Source organism: Silene latifolia, unplaced genomic scaffold (genome assembly GCF_048544455.1).
Source record: "Silene latifolia isolate original U9 population unplaced genomic scaffold, ASM4854445v1 scaffold_213, whole genome shotgun sequence".
Lineage (NCBI taxonomy): Eukaryota > Viridiplantae > Streptophyta > Magnoliopsida > Caryophyllales > Caryophyllaceae > Silene > Silene latifolia.
The window spans coordinates 136,364-141,836 of record NW_027413169.1 but is presented as its reverse complement, the minus strand read 5'-3'; positions in this window follow the sequence as shown (position 1 = coordinate 141,836).

The following is a 5,473-nucleotide window of genomic DNA, read 5'->3' as shown; positions in this document are numbered from 1 at the left end:
GAGGTGCCCCACTCGAATAACGTCTTCGGTTCAGTGGATTATTACAGAATGAGACTTGGGTCCTGGTTCGCCGTCCTCCCGATGTCAATGTTACTCATTGTATGTGGTTAATTAAGCATAAGTTTAGGTCTAATGGTGAGCCAGAGCGGCACAAAGCTCGTCTTGTTGTCAATGGTTGGCCTGAACAAGTGGGAGTTGATTAGGACGAGGTTTCAACAGGTGAGAGTTGAATGCAACGAAACTTTCAGTTCGGTCGTCGAACCGACGACTATTCGCACGGTTTTGAGCATTATCGTGTCCAACAATTGGCCGATTCATCAGCTTGACATGAAGAATGCTTTTCTACATGGTGTAGATACCCAGTATCTGCACCTTCCGAAAACCATCCGATGATGATTGGACTATAACGTGTTTTTTATATGCGTGCGTGGATTGGTTATACATAAGACAGTTTAATGCATTACTCGAATATGAAAAATGATTTCAAAATGGTTTTCTAACTTCATTTGCATTAAAACAACAACTATTTAGAGTTAAAACCATCTTCGGACTCAAAACCGACTCATAAACCCGCAATCTGAGTCAACGCGAGTCTCGAATGTCGAAATAAATGCCATAAATAGTTTTATCTTGTCATTTGCATTAAAATGACACTAACTAGAGTGAAAACCGACACCGGGCCAAAAACCGACTCAAAATTCAAATCCCGACTCAACATGGATCAAACCAGAGTCAAGCAACAAAAGCCTACCCTAAATAACACCCAAATATCATCTTATTAGATGTTCATATTGTTACACGACATCTTATTAGATTACCATAAATCAAACCAACCAAACAATGGATGGAGCAAACGCCACATCCAAATTGAAAAGGACACCACACTCTTTTGTATCACTAGGTGGCTCGCGCCTCTTTAGGCGTGCTCCTTAGTCTCCAAGCAAACTCAACCGACCTACCACCCCACAATTCTCTATAAATACCCACCTTCATACACCATAATATTTACGCGAGAGCCTGCCCCCTCAAATCTTCCTTAAACTTCTATACTCGACTTCTTAGGTCAAAAAAATCGACACATGTTTTCGACCTACCGATCGAAAACACAAGCTTTACACATTTTGTTTGGTACCGTCGCCGTGCATTCGACCGACCCATTCGACCGACTCAACATTAATCAACATGTTTTTCAACCACATGTTTTCAACATCTTTTCACAATAAAATCCTTTTTTAAGGCACTCTTTTAAACTTCTTTGATCTTGAGTAGTCGCATACGATAAAACCGACTCTAAAGTCGTCTACCTCGCAAACATTATAACACGTAAGTTTGAGGGTGTAAACAACTCACTTATTTCATGTATTTACTATTTTCATGACTTTATATGCATGAACAATGCATAACACGATTCAAATATAGGTTAGATGAGCCAAAACCGAGTTTTGGCCTGAGACAGAAGCTCTTTTCTATGCAAAGAGACTCACGCCTCTTGTGGCTTCTCGGGTCAGACTCAAACGTGTTTGAGTTCATCTTCTTTCAACGCTTTCTTTTATTTTTACTTCTTTTCTTTTACGGTTTTTACCATTTTAATTCATTTTTATGATAAATATTTTAACCATCTCCGAAAATCATCCTTGGTTCCTTATACCATGACAGTTTATTCCGTGACTCGATGATATTATTTGGTTAATTATATTTTAAAGGGTATTCTAATACTCTTTTCTTTTATTTACCATTTTTCTCATTTATTTACATTTGCAAACATATTGGTCATAATTCACAATCATCCTTGGCTCTTTATACCATGTTGGTTTAATCCGAGTACGATGACAAACTTGACTAATTACAAATAAATGAACTTAACATAATTAGTTCAAATCAAATATATTCCATTCAATTTTATTTCATTTTATTTTTATCTTTGTCTTGACCATATTGTATGTCATCCTTGGTTAAAATAAATACCATGTCGATTTAATTCGAGTAGAGTGATAAAACGGTTAAGCACACACATTTTACATTTTTATTTGTAAACCCTACTTTTCAAACTTGCAAATCCGACAACGAATATAACTAAGATAATAGTAATTATCCGAGTCATGCAAATAATACTTGCAAATCATTTAATCACAAATACGGTTTTAAAAAAACTTTTTAACAACCAGGAGACGCCCCTTGGGTCGTCGTCTGACTCGCGCCCCAAGTGGCCGTCTGTTTTCATATTTCAAAACCTGGACAGGCTGTGTTCCCTCGCCTATTGGATCGCGCCCCAATGGGGCAGCCTGGCACTGTTCTGTCTTATTTTGGTACTTTTCTAGGACGATCTCGATTAGGGTTAAACCGAATACGTGACGAATCAGATTGACGAGTTTGCATTTTATACTTTATCCTTTAAGTACACTTTTTCAAATAAATGGATCGTGTTAAGCACCATAACCCGAATTTGGTAAATGGATGTTTAATTTCCGTTTTATATGCAAATCAACACTAAACCCAACTCGACATCAATTTCATGATATGTGGATAAACAAACCGACTTTGCAAACTTTCACATGTTAGGTTAAACTTTTGGATGTACATTCATGCATTTACCGTTTTATAAACTCTTGCACTTAAACAACCAGGATCGATCAGTAGAGGCCGCTAACGCGGGCGGGATTGGGTGTTCGATTAAAGAGCTTCCCAATACGTACCCTAACCCCTTACTTAGAAACTTTGGATAGTGATGGCCTTATCCAGGGCGTACGAGAGTCATTCTAGCGATATGATGCTAAAGAGGGACGAGTCCTTATCTTTAGTCCCTATGTCAAGCACCACTTTTTGCCGTGATTGACCGAGGTATAAAGTGGATTTTGAACGGCTTCCAAGCATCCTATAATTTCTTGGTGGCGACTCCGAACATCTCTAGATCATTTCGAGACCTTTGCCGTGACGAAACCAACCGATCTAAAATGATCCGGTCGAAAGCATTTCTTATGCTACCGAGCGTGGCTTTCAAAAGACTGCTGCATGTCCACAGATTGAATTGGCGTGTAGGTGGCCCATGTCTACAGACTGGTAGGTGGCCCGTATCCACAGACTGGTAGGTGGCCTATATCCACAGATTGGCGACTCCGCTAGGGAAAATAAGGACACTTGTGTCTTTTTTATCCTTAGAGGTGAAACTCGAACGAGGTCGTGGTTAAAGTGCATTAATTAATATTACGGTCATAAGTCGGGTTCCTCGTCTGGGCCCAATACCTAACCTTTATCGACCAATTGGCTAGTCCCGACGGCGTGAGTTTTCTCATCCCCGCGTTTTGAATCCCGATTGAGTCAAGCATACCGTTGACGTTACACATTTCTGTTTCGTCAAAGAGCTTTCATTTTCTTCGTGAACGAGGCTAGGGCACCCTCCTTACACATTTTATTTGGATTGGTATCTCTCTCGAAAATCGGGGATTGATCGCTTGGTGTGTAACCACTCTTATTATGCCAAAATCCGTCTCAGCATTATGCATAATATAATGAACTGTGAGTACTTATGTGCTACGTGATCATAAGTCCTTCTGTGTCATTTCCAAACTTTCAAAAACCCTTTTACGCCGTTATAATGGCCATTTCAAACCTCGGTCTTTCATCGACCAAATCACACCTTTTTAGGCCGTCGTAATGACGATTTTCCAACCTGGTTTTTCACAACCATTTCAAAAGAACCCTTTTTATGCCGTTGTAATGACGATTTTCAAACCCGGTTTTACAACCCTTTCAACAAAACACATTTTTCGCACCGTATAATCGTCGTTTCAAACATCGGTCTTTTGCTAACCGTTACAAAAACAAACCTTTTTTACGCCGTCGTAATGACGATTTTCAAACTCGGTTTTTACAACCATTTCAAAACACTATTTATGCCGTTGTAATGGCTATTTCAAAACCCGCTTTTTATAACCATTTCAAATGCACCTTTTCATGCCGTTGTAATGACGATTTCAAACCTTGGTTTTCACAAACCATTTCAAAATACCCTTTTACGTCGTCGTAATGGCCATTTCATTCCTCGGTCCCTCGCCGACCGTTGCATTCTCAAAGCTCCCTTTTACGCCGTCGTAATGACGAATTCTACCCGCGAATTTTAAAAATTCGAAATCAATTTTCAAACAAAAACGTTTTTCAAACCGTCGTAATGACGATTTCAACCTGTGCAACTTTCTATATTTCAATCTCGTTTTCGAAATCAAATTTGGCTTTTATAAGCCGTCGTAATGACGAATTCAATCCTCACAATTTTCAATTTCAAATCATTTGAAAACAAATTTAACCGTTTTCATATTTCAATTCAAAATCAATTCTTTGAAAACAAATTTAACCGTTTTCAAATCTCAATTCAAAATCAGTTCTTTGAAAACAAATTTAACCGTTTTCAGATTTCAAATCCAATTTCAAATCATTTGAAAACAAATTTGACCGTTTTAAAATTTCAATTCAAAAACAAATCTTTGAAAACAAATTTAACCGTTTTCAGATTTCAACTCAAAACTCAATCATTTGAAAACAAATTTAACAGTTTTCAAATTTTCAACCTATTTTCAAATCGCTTGAAAACAAACTTAACCATTTCAAATTCTCCGATTTCAAATCGATTGAAAACAACTTTAACCGTTTTCAAATTTCAATTCAAAATCAAATCTTTGATAACAAATTTAACCTTTTTCATGGCCATGGTGATGACGATTCCAAATTCTTCAATTCTCGATTTTCAAATCCGTGATTCTGAATTTCGAAACCGGACTTTGAAAATAACGCAACGTTTTCTAAGCTGTTGCAACCCCCGATTATTTCAAACCCGTCTTCTGAAAATGAACTCAACCTTTTTCGAAAGACAACCTCAAGCAAATCTCGCTTTTTGAAAATTTTCTATTTTCGAAAATCCTTTTTAAATAATGACATCGAACATATCAGTCCACCTTTCTGATTCAGCCTCGAGTCGATTAGAGTCCAGTCGATTTCAAGTCAAGTCGTCTAGATAACGTCGAGTCTCCGCCGAAGTTAGCACCTACCTTCTGGTCTAGGTCGTGTCGCCTAATTCTCGAGACATCTTCAATAGCGTTAGCAGAGAAAAAACCTCTCGGGTATTAAACCCGTCTTTCCCCTAAATTACGTGTCAAAGGTCAAGTTTGTGTACATGTCTTGTCCAACTGCGTCACGCCAACAACACACATCCAAACTGAGTCAGAAGTCGTCTTTCTAGGCATCACAATGCCAAAATCGACACAAGAGTCTAAATTCAACGTCTTGCACCCTCAGTTCGAACACAAGAGGTCATTCACGATCTTTAATCCACTCAAGATCTACTCACACTGTCACGTCTCCGCAACAAAACTGCGTTTTGTACATAAGTGTCGTACTTGTCGTTATTCGTGCAATCCCTTGCCAACACAAGTTATAACGCCTATCGTTATGTCAAACATGAATCCCATTGGTGCCATCAATC